This window comes from Leucopleurus acutus (genome assembly GCF_964270905.1).
Source record: "Leucopleurus acutus genome assembly, chromosome: 8".
NCBI classification, from domain to species: Eukaryota; Metazoa; Chordata; class Mammalia; order Artiodactyla; family Delphinidae; genus Leucopleurus; species Leucopleurus acutus.
The window spans coordinates 100718613-100732555 of NC_139151.1; the positions used below are offsets into that span (position 1 = coordinate 100718613).

General features: G+C 45.1%; 1 long non-coding RNA gene across 4 annotated transcripts; it reads right to left on the reverse strand.

Moving 5' to 3' along the window:
* Positions 1-4359: 4359 nt before the first annotated feature.
* On the reverse strand, positions 4360-7753 carry LOC309965250. Of its 4 annotated transcripts, XR_014326379.1 has the most exons (11): positions 7218-7753; positions 6943-6993; positions 6697-6838; positions 6556-6590; positions 6132-6190; positions 5823-5867; positions 5608-5642; positions 5358-5394; positions 4928-4977; positions 4655-4684; positions 4360-4473 (listed from the first exon to the last, which is right to left on the reverse strand). It is a non-coding gene; the product is annotated as an uncharacterized lncRNA (long non-coding RNA). The 4 variants fall into 4 exon arrangements; XR_014326380.1 differs by having other exon boundaries at positions 4928-5394; XR_014326381.1 differs by having other exon boundaries at positions 5358-5642.
* Between the last annotated feature and the right edge of the window lie 6190 nt (positions 7754-13943).

The window sequence follows — 13943 nt, forward strand, 5'->3', positions numbered from 1 at the left end:
ACTCTTGCTATAGCTTTTACGGTTGTGGTGACTTTTATGGCCTAATCATTAGACTTTTCTTAATGTGTAATCTTGCTTAAAACCAATTCTTCATTATTTTTGCTTCATAATGATAACTAAATTTTTGGAAATAGACCTTAAACAAGGTTTTTACTGCTTCGCCTTCCTGCTCAAGCTCTGTGTGTTTTGCATAAACCCGCCCCTCTGCTCTTTCACTTTCTGGGGATTGGTCCACATAACTAGACGTGATATCAATGGCCGCGTCGTACCTTTGCTCAGAGACTGTGGCGTCCGTCTCCAGCCTTAAGGCTTTTAGGCGCTCCCTGGGGGCGGCAGGGCGGTGGTGTTCGTTAGTCTGTGGAAGAAGATGCAGGGCGGGGCCCTTCTCCCGGACATTTACTTGGAAAGGCCGCGGTTCCCGAGCACAGACTTAGGAGTTCAAAGAACCGAGTTGGAATCCATGCTTGCCAGTTCCTGATTTGGTGACTCGAGGCATGTTGCTTAGGCTCCCGTCTTCTCCTCTTTTAAATGGAGGAATTAATAACCTGCATTTAAGCGGTGGTTGTGAGAACTGAGGACACGCTGCTCTCGGCCCAGAGGTGACAGTGGAAGTTGGCTTATAGCCTGTGTTCCCCTCTCATCCTGGGGCTCCCGGCTCCCTTCTGCCCCTCCCGCCTCCTCGGCTCGTAACATCGACCCCCACCCCACTTACATCTTGCCCTTTGTACCATCCATCACCCGTCGGCCCCACAGCGGAGAAAAGATGGCCTGAGAAAGACGTTTCGGAGCCGCCTGATTCATAAACCCAGGAACCTGCGGTGGGAGTAGGGGTGAGGCAATGTAGGTCAAATTTAAAAGAAGCGGTACTTTAGAGGCTCACAGCATAGCCCAGCTGTATGAAAGGGATTAATGTCAGACTCTGGCTGAGAACGGGACTTGAAGTCCTGTTTGCTTGGAAACTGTGTTAATCTGAACGCGGAACGTTCTGTTCGAAACCCCCTTAACTGAGCTCTACAGCTGTTTATGTGTCAAAGTGACCGGCCTGGCTGAGATACTTCAGGCAAGAGTGGGATGTTCTATTCTCACTGATATGATTTCAACTAGCAAAGTCTGATAATCTATGATTTTAGAGAATATGGTTTCTTACAATGTGTCCCTGTGAATAAACAGAAGCAGTTTCTACAAGCTCCCCAAATAAATCCAGAATCTCCAGGGAGGGGCCAAATTAAGGGGATGTGGTAGGTAGAATAATGCCCCTACATGCCCATGTCCTAATTCGTAGAATCTCTCATTATGTTACCTTACATGGCAGGCAAAGTGTACTTTGCAGATATGATTAAATTAAGAGTTTTGAGAAGGAGAGATCATTCTGGATTATCTGGTGGGCTCCATGTACATAATCACAAAGATCACAGAGGGAGACAGGAGACTCAGTGTCAGAGTGATGATCTGATGAGCCGTCACTGGCTTTGAAGATGGAAGGGAGTCATCAGTCAAGGAATGGAGGTGGCCTCTAGAAGCTAGAAAAGGCAGGAGCCTCTAGAAAGAAATGCAGCCCTGTTAACACACCTTGATTTTAGCCCGTTGAGACCCATTTAGGACTTCTGACCTCCAAAACTGTAAGATAATATATTTTTTTGTTTTAAGCCACCAAGCAATAAAAAACAAAACAAAACAAACAAACAAACAACTAATACAGAAGCAAAAGCAAAAGCAAGATTCAATTTCTTTCAATTCTAACCTTCTCTAAATTCTGCAAGACCCAACCTGGGGCAGGCCACAGCCCCCTGGTGGAGCAGGCTTCAGTCTGTCCAGGCAGGCTGCAGCCAAGCATCCTGAGTGCACAGATCTCTTGGTGGGCTTTTCCCTGTCGGGTCTCAGCTGTCAGGTCCTCCTCTGAAGCAAAGGCAAGTGGGGAGAGCTCCGTCACTCTCTTCTACTGTGACCCTCGCCTCTTGCTGCGTGGGTACAGGAGGCTGATAGTGAGGACTCCACAGGAACTTGGAAATCTGTTTATTCACTGGGAGGCCATTTGTCCATTTGTTTATGCTTTTTGAGCAGATACCCTACAATGATGAGCAAAATCAGACATGGACCTTGCCTTCATGATGTTTAAGGTTTACTGGGGAAAAGTGAGAGAAGGCTCCTGTGATCCTCCAGGCAAGAGATGAAAGTGGCTTGGGGGTGGGGTTGGGGTGGCTGTGGTGGCAGAGATGGAGAGAAGTGGAAGAAGTCACAGAGTCACTGGCTTTGATAACAAGCAAAGCAAGGCCAAGGGAATATTCTTTCCATGTGGGTGCATTTAAATTTTGTAAGTTAATGTTTTATTTTCACGAAAATGGTATAAATTGTCAAGTAGTGTTCAAAGGTTTATAACAACAACTCTCCCCAGTTTACAACCCCCTTTTAACTCTTTTTTTTTTTGACCGCACCTACAGTGGAGGCTCGGAGTCTTAACCACTGGACCGCCAGGGAAGTCCCCCATATTTGTAAATTAATTGAACAATTTTAGACTTTTTTTTTTTTTTTGTGGTACGCGGGCCTCTCACCGTTGTGGCCTCTCCCGTTGCGGAGCACAGGCTCCGGACGCGCAGGCTCAGCGGCCATGGCTCAGGGGCCCAGCCGCTCCGCGGCATGTGGGATCTTCCTGGACTGGGGTACGAACCCGTGTCCCCTGCATCGGCAGGCGGACTCTCAACCACTGCGCCACCATGGGAAGCCCATGTGGACCATTTTTTTAAGTTTTTATTGAATTTGTTACAATATTGCTTGTTTTATGTTTTGGTTTTTTGGCCGCGAGGCATGTGAGATTATAGCTCCCCAACCAGGGATCAAGCTTTTTTTTTTTGGCTGCGTTGGGTCTTCGTTTCGGCGCATGGGCTTTCTCTAGTTGCGGCGAGCAGGGGCTACTTTTCGTTGCCGTTGCCGTGCTCGGGCTTCTCATTGTGGTGGCTTCTCTTGTTGCAGAGCACGGGCTCTAGGCTCACGGGCTTACTTGCTCCGTGGCATCCCGGACCAGGACTTGAACCCGTGTCCCCTGCATTGGCAGGAGGATTCTTAAACCACTGCGCTACCAGGGAAGCCCGACTCCTATGCTTTCCAGCATTTATCTCAGGGTGCCTGAAAACTCGGCACTATTGACATTGTGTTTGGGGAGTTGGGGAGCTGTCCTATTAATTGTAGGGTGTTTAGCAGCATCCTTGGCCTCTACCCACTAGGTAGTAGTATAGCCTACCCACCACCCCCAACAAAAAACTGTGACAACCAGAAGTGTCTCCAGACATTTTTTAATGTTCCCCAGGGGGCAAAATCACCCCTGGTTGAGAACCACTCTGCTATTTCAAATAACCTTGTTTGTTGGCTCTCATTCTGCCTCCTCCTCTTCCTCTAGAATGTAACCAAACATCAGTCAGCAAAAGCAAGAGCAGGGCCTTGGCTCTCCCAGCAAGTACACTGCTAGGTTTGGGATGGAGCAACACGTTGGCACTGCTGACACTTACTGAAGTGGGGAGACTGGAGAGGAACGACATGGAATCAAGGTCTGAATGTCTGACTGGTTATCAGGTCAGGGGCAGGTTGCAGAAGTCCAGGCTAGAAATATCATAGACTGAGTCATCACTGTATGGAAGGACTATGAGGGTGCCCCTCATTTTGGAGCTCTCCCCCATTTCTCCAGATTGTCCCAGACTCATTTCTTTCATCTCTTAAGTAGCTGGGCCTTAATTTGAATTCCTATTTGCCACATGGTGAAAATATTGCTTGAGGAAGGCTTCATTATCTACCAAACACCTCTCATGGTGCTCTCTTCCCTCGGGTTTACAGGTCAGCACTGCAGGCTCTCTTACTGCTTGCAGTGCCTCATTCTGGGTTTGTCCTCTGCTGTTCCTCCCACCTTTAAATACAGGTGCTTCCCCAGGCTTCCTCGGTGTGCCTTCTCTTACTTGGACCAACCCTTTCATTCTTGTGGCTATAATTACTGTGTTGACCATTCTTATTACTGTATGGCTACGACTGAATTAGCAAAAATGCATTTTCTTTCAGTTAAATTGCCTTTTACTTTACTATACTCCTGACACAAAACATATTTTATTGAGAAAAGTCTAGTATAAAGTTTTAGGGCACAGCTAAAGGTTAAAGGGTCACCCAAACCCAGCAAACATTCATATAGAACTCCTCAGCTAAGTACAGAGAGAAGGAAAAACTCCTTAAAGGTGTAAGGAGGCTCCCTGAATGGTTCCCTGGGTTAGACAATTCAGCATTAGGCAAACTGCCAAGCTTAAACAGGGTAAAGCCAGTAACAATCTTTCTAGGATTATTTCCTTCTGTCCAGCTAGACCCACTCAAACACAGGAATCAGTGAAGATTTAAAAAAACAAAGTTTTATTTAGAAAGGCTAAAATGATTGTATGCTAATTTGAACAGGTAGGTTGTATAAGAAAATTCCATTTTTGATATCCTTTGAGAGTTGGACTCCTGTAGAGAAAAAAAAAAAAAAGTTGAGTTTTCTTACCATATGGAAAAGTATATACCACATGGGTTTAGAAGAGCTATCCTTTAAACCAGCTAACATTAAAAGGACTGCTTCCAGATACTTTTCTATTTATCATGGTTAGTCTATTAAATATGTAACGTAAGTACATGAATAGATACTTACCATTATGTGTGCTTTGTTCTTTCTTCAGACCTGAAGGAAAAAAAAAAACACAACCGATTTTCAACCAGTAATTTATTCCCGCCTTTGCCTTGTTTAGAAATTCTTATGATCCCTCAGACAGTTCCTTCTGGAACAAGCTTTCCTCTTCTCCCCCAGCCAGCCCCAGTGGGTTCACCTTTACAGGCTCTGGGACTAGGACAGGAAGTAAGACATGTGAATATTTCTTCACTGGGAAATTTTAACTTGACCCACCTTGTGTTTACATTTACTCACCTCTTAACTTCAGACTGGAGTTGAACAGAAATATGGCTTACTCCTTTCCCCTGCGAAAGAACGATTGGGAACTAAGTCTCTAAACCACCCCGAGACAAAAGGCACATCTATGTAGGTCTCAACAGACATTTTGATAGAAACCACCACCTAGTCCACAAAGCTTCCTATTGGCTATAAAGCCCACCCAACTTCCCACTATTGTCACCTTTCACTCCAAGGCAAACTCACAGCTCAGAAAATACCTTTCAGTCATAGTGATCAGACTGGGGCGGTACTGAACTCATCACTGGTGAGTGGAAATCTGTCACAGGTGGTTCACAAATGGCCAAAGACAAACTTTGGATTAAACAAGTAATGTCTGCACAGCTATCCAAAGTGCCACAAGAAACCCTGGCAAATTCTATATAGTAGCCACAGATGACAGATTTACCTCAATTCATTCTCAGGCTCCAGACAAGGAGTTGGACCTAAAACAAAAACAAGACTGAATCAGTAAGCTTAATTCCTGCATTAAAAGTTGTTCCCACCTAAGCTATGGTTCCTAGAAAATCAGATTTCCGAGTCTCAACAGCAAATCGTCAGCCGAACGAGATTCCAGGTAAGTCATCATACAGACATGCCGAAAAAGGCCTTTCCTACTCAATACACTGTATGCACCAACGCATATGAAAAACACTCACCTTTGAGCAAACAAGCAGGTAACTGGCAATGGTACCTAGGGAAGGATGAAGCTGTGAGTGATACAAGTTCCTTACAGACAGTATCCCACTGTTGTCTTCTCCAGTTTCTCAGATGTTCAGGTCTTCTCATTATTTAAGTCATAGTGAGCTAGTCTGATTCATCATAGAAACTGCTTACTTGGTGATATATACCATACAGACATTAATCAACTAACCTTTCAACGCGGGAGGCTTTCCAGGAGTAATACAGGAACAAGCTGCTCCTGAATGAGAACGTCATGTAATTAGCAACATAACCAGAATTATTCTAGCTAGGGTTAATGGATAAACCAAGAAAAACTAAGCAAGTGATATCCGCAGGCATTTGCTGCACCTCAGACACTTCCTTATGGAACAAGGTTTCATCCCCTCTCCCCGTTAGCCCCAGTGGGTTCACCATTACTGGCTCTGGGGCTAGAACAGGGGTAAGACAATGCTTGCTCTCCTCACTGGCACTGGAAACAAGCTACAACCAGAAAGGTTACAAGTGCTCACGATTCTCAACTCTTTCCAGGAGTTTGACCCTGAGCAGATCAAGAGGCATCTAGGAAATCAAGAAAGATAAAATAAGGGACTTCCCTGGTGGTCCAGTGTTGAGAATCTGCCTTCCAATGCAGGGGACAATGGTGTGATCCCTGGTAGGGGAACTGAGATCCCACATGCCGCGGGGCAACTAAGCCCGAGGGCTCTAGAGCCTGCGTGCCACAACTAGGACCCGACACAGCCAAATAAAGAAGTAAATATTAAAAAAAAAAGAAAGATAAAAGATCAAGAAACATCACTATAAGGAACAAAAGAAACCAAAAAGTTACACGGATCAATCAGGGCTTTTACAACAACCCCCCCACCCCGGAGAGTTATCAAGGCTCACATATAACCTAACTTACAACATTGGGAAAAGTAACTTACTGTAAGACAGATGTATACATCACCATGAGGACAACCTGCAAAAGGGCAGCAAATGGTTATTTTAAAACACTAGGATGGAATAAAATGTCTTCATTAACAGGAACTGCCATCAGAACTCTAACATGCTATTAAATGTCGTACCTCACGGAGAATCAGCATTACCACTCAAATCATCTGACAGTGACATGTGGGTGAGGGAAGAGCACACCATCACAAGAACCAACTGTGCCGCTTGCTGGGCTGCCATCTCCCTCCCCAGGAAAATCATTCCAAGAGGAACAAGCTGGAAGGAGCAAAAAGGCAACACTGCTCCACTGACCATTTGCTCTCCTGGTTGTGGGCAACACCAGACAGACTACACCCTAACCCCCCCATTTGCAAAATTACCTGCATTCACCCTGGGAGGCAGCTGAATTCCTTAGGATTGGCGATGAGATGCTGGAGACAGAAAAGGGAGGCATTACATGTACCTAAGAATAGCCATTCAAGGCCCTTGAGTATTTGGGGCCCACTTCTCAGTAGTAAGATGACATCACTTTTGAGTTCAGGCATATGCTTGTCATTTTACGTTCATCACGGAGTGGCCAGCGCAATCTGAAGCAGCAAGTCCCATCCAGATTCTGTGCCCCTGCCCGTAATTGCATAAAGCATCGTATACCCACCTGGAGCATCGCCATAATGCTTGATCCACACAGGGACAGGTCTTGTCCCATCCTCCCACCCATAAGGTCTTTTGATTTAAACCACATCTGGGGAAAAAAAAAACAAAGAACACCCTTCACTTTTATGTCTCGTAGCCTAACTGTCCCACGTCAGTCCCTTAACACCTCAGGGCTAAAGAGCCCAAACACTGGCCACAAACAGTGCTACTCAGAATTTTTATGTTTTCTCCACTAATTCATCAGAAAGAGAGAGTTCAACTTTTGAGATCATCCCCGTAGCACATCCCGGTGGACTTCCGTATATCCAACAATTAAACCAAAAAAATAAAGGTGGTAAAGGCACGCCACGAGCACTTACTGTAACGGAACTCTTTGCTATCCTTTAGTGCTCGACGCGCGCCCGAACCCTGAAGACAAGAGAACGTCAGGTCAGCACTAGGCTATCTCGTAAACGCTTTGCTTTCCGGAGCTAAGACTGCGTCGGCCGTGCAAGGCCTGTCTCCTCAGAGTTTCTTATCCTCACGGAGCTCAGTACAGGTCTGTGAAAAGACTCTCATCACAGAGAGGCCCGTCGGCACCGCCCCCCATCGCCATGTTGTCCTTCACAAAGCCCCTGTCGCTTCAAGGCCTCAATGCCATGGCCATGTTTTTCTCTCCCCTGTCCCACGAACCCAATACATGCAACTGAGAGAGGCCAAGGCGCGGGCACATTCTCGTGGTCATTTTTTTTTTTCTTAAGTGCAGTCAAACACACACACTTACCGAAATCTGTGGCAGAATGAGACCGAAAGCCTACCAAGAGACACTTAAATAGCATCTCGCAGAGGTCCACGGGATTTGGGGGCGGGACTATGACAGGCGCAAGCGCAGAAAGAGAGGGCGTGCGAGCCTGGTGGCTCGTGGGTAAAGATTTCCAGAGGAAGCCCGGGTCGGGTGGGAGGGGGAGGCTGTGCGTTCCCTGACGCGGCGGCGCGAAAGCGGTGCGCATGCGCCTTAGGGGTTGTGCAGGCGCGCCTAACGTGCCGCGGCGGGGACTCTACTGCGGCTAACTGTGGAACTGAGGCGACGAGTTCCCGGTTTCCCGCGGATCCTGGACTGACGCCCCGTCTCGGTCACAGCTGCCTGCCCCCTCTCCCTTCCCTGAGACCCCCCCCCCCTCTTGCGCACACACACCTTAAGCCCGCGTGCAGGGTCCGACATGATGGACCGCGAACCTCATGAACTCTCGGCCGGCGTCATCTCGGTTCCACGCCAGCCGCCCAGCGAGCATTCTGGGTCTGGTCCTCAGGGTCCCAGCATGGGGGGCGACTCAGGTACTGCTGGGCCCCGGGCCGAGCTCGAGTGGAGGGCCCTTGCGTGGAGCCGTTTCGGGAAAGTGAATCAGGCCGTCGGTGCTTTTGAAATTTTATAACAGCCTTAGGATGTTTTCTCTAACTGGCCACCTCTGTCCTGCTGTCCAGTCCGATTTTACTAGGAGCTTGGCTTGCAGTACGGCTAATATTAGCTGATATTTAAAGTGCCGCTTTAAGCACATTACGTGAATTGATTATATTTCAGTTCTCCAGATCCCAAAAGAGAGGTTGGTACAGTACACGCATTTTATAGATGAGGGAATCTAGGTGTAAAGACCTCTTGCAGAGCAGCCTACAGCTCCCGCCTGATTGGCGAGGCAGTTCCAGTCACCTGTATACACTTACTGAGGCCAACCAGCATCAATTTATTCATCGTTTGTGGTGTTCTCATTGCGGTGGTTTCTCTTGTTGAGCACAGGCTCTAGGCACATGGGCTCAGTAGTTGTGGCTCGCAGGCTCTAGAGCGCAGGCTCAGTAATTGTAGCGCACAGGCTTAGTTGCTCCGTAGCATGTGGAATCTTCCCGGGCCAGGGCTCGAACCCATGTCCCCTGGGTTGGCAGGCGGATTCTTAACCACTGCGCCACCAGGGAAGCCCGAGAGCCTGCACTTTTGATCACTCTGCTTTACTGCTGTCCTCGCTCTTCTCTGGGAATTTGGGGGGCAAGCAGATACGCAGGAAACAAATGGCATGGTCCCTGGATACTGTTTCTCAATTGTTTTCATTGTTGTCTTCCCCTCTCCAGGAGCCTTAAAAAGACATTTTCCCCTCTAATCCCAACCATGAAGTTGTAATAACACTGATATACTGTATGTCTGTTTATGTTCCACGGACCTTTGGAGGGCCAGAAACCTTTTTTTTTTTTCTTTTTTTTTAATACCTAGGGTTTTTTGCCCTCTCCCTACTCTGCAGGAATCCATTTTCACTCCTTTGGGGGCAGTGTTGTCCTCATGCATGTCCCAGCGTAACACAACAAGTGACAAAACAAGTGTTGAAAGAATTCCAGTATGAACAAAGTTATTATAGATGGAATAAATTCATTTATTCAATAACTATTAAGTGCTTGTGCAAGTACATGATTGGAAAGTTGTAACAAAATGTATAGAAAATGGAACAGATAAGTTATGGAGAATTCAGAAGGTCCAGAGCAGGCAGATAGGTCTAGGGAGGTTGTGTGTGGGCATGGGAATTGGGGGATGCTTTATGGAGTGCCTGGGCCTTGAAGGTTAGATAAACAGAACCAGGGAGGGGATTCAAGTTAAAGAAACAATTTGAGCAACAGGATTGGAGCTGGAAAAGGAAGTGTATGAATATAGTTCATGAAAGATGGGCTGAAGGGGAATCAGAATATAAAATTGGAAAAGATTTCCTGGGGAAGACCGGATGAGGGGGGCCTGGAATGCAAAGCTAAATAATTTGAACTATAGATAAAAATAAACAGTGAAAGTTTTTGAGTAGAGAGGTGATTAGAAATTGAGGGCTAAGATGAGATAAGGACATTAATTAGATTGTCACAGTAGTTTAAGCAGCAGGTAAGTGGATTCTGTACTAACAAGTGTAATGAAAGGGAAATAGGAGAGGATTTACATCAGAAGTCTTCAACTCATACCTACAGGAATATAGGTAATGCAGTAAGCCGTAGGAACCAGGTGGGGACTCTGGCGATCTAGATAGCTCTGTCTTAGCTCCAGCAGATTATTGCCTTCCTAGAATACTGTTCTCTGAAAAATCTGATCAAGAGAATCCAGAAATCCAGAATTGTATATTAATTTGCCCATTGAAAAAGTTGGCATCATCGGGACTTCCCTGGCGGTCCAGTGGTTAAGACTGCACTTCCAATGCAGGGGGCGTGGGTTTGATCCCTAGTTGGGGAACTAAGATGCCACGTGCCATGTGGTGCGGCCAAAAAACCCCCAAAAAACAAAAAAATAATAAAATGTTGGCATCTAACTTAAAAATTTTAAGCATTTTCTATGAGCCAATCAAAATATGCCTGTGCACAAGAGTGAATTTTCAGCATCTTTTGTAGTGATATAGAATCCACTAGAAAGGGGGGGATGTCAAAAACTGGATATTCTTTTTGGAAGCTGTAAGTGGGTTGAGGGACTTAAGCACCAAAAAAAAAAAAAAAAAAAAAAAACCAATGTTCTTGGCAGTTGGAGATCACGGGCACAAGCTTCGCCTAACATTTAGTCTACCAATATTATTTATCTGTTGAGCATCTACAAGGCACAGGAGATACAACAGGGAACAAAGCAGACAGTCCCCTTATGCTCCCTTGGAGCTTATATTCTGGTGGAAAACACAGACAAATAATATGTCAAGTGCAGTTAAATGCTGTGGTGAAAATTGGACTTCCCTGGTGGTCCAGTGGTTAAAACTCAGCACTTCCACTGCACGGGGCACAGGTTCGATCCCTGGTTGGGGAAATAAGATCCTGCATGCCGTGAGGTGCGGCCAAAAACAAAAAACAAAACAAAACAAAAAAACAAAGCTGTGGTGAAAATTAAGTAGGGAAGGAGAGAGGGAGTGCTGGGGCAGAGGGGGAGGAATTGTCATTTCACTCAGAGAGGGACATTTGTGCAGAACTCTGAAAGAAATGGAGGAGAGAGCCATATGAGGTAGAATGCTCCAAGTAGGACTGCAGCACTGGACTGTGCTTACTGATTTATAGGTTGTGGTTAGGATTTTTAAAACATAACTGGGGAGGTATTATATACGTCAAGGTGAAGTTTGGTGGAAATAACGCAAGTTTCATTACCCATGAAATAAGTGAATGCTGGACATTTTTTCCTTTGAATAATAAGGTTAAAAGAGGATGTTGCACAAGTGAAGAATGTGGTAGTCAAGTGAAATGTGTGCATGTGTGTGTAAATATATTTGCTAGAATGGTGCAAAAAGACTGGGGTGTCAAGTAATGGGAAATGAGATAAACAAGGTGAAACAATTGGTGGAGGGTGTTAACATCTATTAAGTGCTTTCCATGACACCTTCCAGGCACTGTACTAAGTGCTTTATATATATTACCTCAATTCAAAAAATAGTAGTTTTTATGGTTACCATCCCCTTTTTACAGATAAGAAAACTGAGTTGTTTTTTTTTTATATATAACATCTTTATTGGGGTATAATTGCTTTACAATGGTGTGTTAGTTTCTGCTTTATAACAAAGTGAATCAGTTATACATATACATATGTTCCCATATCTCTTCCCTCTTGCGTCTCCCTCCCTCCCACCCTCCCTATCACACCCCTCCAGGCGGTCACAAAGCACCAAGCCGATATCCTTGTGCCATGCGGCTGCTTCCCACTAGCTACCTACCTTACGTTTGTTAGTGTATATATGTCCATGCCTCTCTCTCGCCCTGTCACAGCTCACCCTTCCCCCTCCCCATATCCTCAAGTCCGTTTTCCAGTAGGTCTGTGTCTTTATTCCTGTCTTACCCCTAGGTTCTTCATGACATTTTTTTCCCTTAAGTCCCATATATATGTGTTAGCATACGGTATTTTGTCTTTTTCTTTCTGACTTACTTCACTCTGTATGACAGACTCTAGGTCTATCCACCTCATTACCAATAGCTCAATTTCGTTTCTTTTTATGGCTGAGTAATATTCCATTGTATATATGTGCCACATCTTCTTTATCCATTCATCCGATGATGGGCACTTAGGTTGCTTCCATGTCCTGGCTATTGTAAATAGAGCTGCAATGAACATTTTGGTACATGACTCTTTTTGAATTTTGGTTTTCTCAGGGTATATGCCCAGTAGTGGGATTGCTGGGTCATATGGTAGTTCTATTTGTAGTTTTTTAAGGAACCTCCATACTGTTCTCCATAGTGGCTGAACTAATTCACATTCCCACCAGCAGTGCAAGAGTGTTCCCTTTTCTTCACACCCTCTCCAGCATTTATTGTTTCTAGATTTTTTGATGATGGCCATTCTGACTGGTGTGAGATGATATCTCATTGTAGTTTGGTTTGCATTTCTCTAATGATTAATAATGTTGAGCATTCTTTCATGTGTTTGTTGGCAGTCTCTATATATCTTCTTTGGAGAAATGTCTATTTAGGTCTTCTGCCCATTTTTGGATTGGGTTGTTTGTTTTTTTGTTATTGAGCTGCATGAGCTGCTTGTAAATTTTGGAGATTAATCCTTTGTCAGTTGCTTCATTTGCAAATATTTTCTCCCATTCTGAGGGTTGTCCTTTGGTCTTGTTTATGGTTTCCTTTGCTGTGCAAAAGCTTTGAAGTTTCATTAGGTCCCATGTGTTTATTTTTGTTTTTATTTCCATTTCTCTAGGAGGTGGGTCAGAAAGGATCTTGCTGTGATTTATGTCATAGAGTGTTCTGCCTATGTTTTCCTCTAAGAGTTTGATAGTTTATGGCCTTACATTTAGGCCTTTAATCCGTTTTGAGCTTATTTTTGTGTATGGTGTTAGGGAGTGATCTAATCTCATACTTTTACATGTACCTGTCCAGTTTTCCCAGCACCACTTATTGAAGAGGCTGTCCTTTCTCCACTGTACATTCCTGCCACCTTTATCAAAGATAAGGTGTCCATATGTGCGTGGGTTTATCTCTGGGCCTTCTATCCTGTTCCATTGATCTATCTTTCTGTTTTTGTGCCAGTACCATACTGTCTTGATTACTGTAGCTTTGTAGTATAGTCTGAAGTCAGGGAGCCTGATTCCTCCAGCTCCGTTTTTCGTTCTCAAGATTGCTTTGGCTATTCGGGGTCTTTTGTGTTTCCATACAAATTGTGAAATTTTTTGTTCTAGTTCTGTGAAAAAAGAAAACTGAGTTTTATATAAGTTACTTATCCAAGGATAGTATAGCTAGTATGGCAGAGCTGTTATTCAAATCCAGTCTCTACTTTTGACCCTGTTAAGAAAAATTATCCAAAACTTGGAAATAGGCAAAAGTTATTACTAGGTGTCCTTTTGACGTAGAGCAGGCCCACCTATCTTGGGGATTATCTGGTTTTCCAGGGGGTGTGTACCTTTGTTTGATGTCCTTTTTACTATTGCTTTGGGTATTTTACAATTTGATAAGTTTGCCTTGTAAGACATTAGGTGATTTTATATCTATGTATTAGAATGCAAATTCATATCATTCTTGCCTGGACTCTTTTTTTTTTTGCGGTACGCGGGCCTGTCACCGTCGGGGCCCCTCCCGTTGCGGAGCACAGGCTCCGGACGCGCAGGCTCAGCGGCCATGGCTCACGGGCCCAGCCGCTCCGCGGCATGTGGGATCTTCCCGGACCGGGGCACGAACCCGTGTCCCCTGCATCGGCAGGCGGACTGTCAACCACTGCGCCACCAGGGAAGCCCTTGCCTGGACTCTTGACTGATGATACTCTTTTTCTAGAATTCTC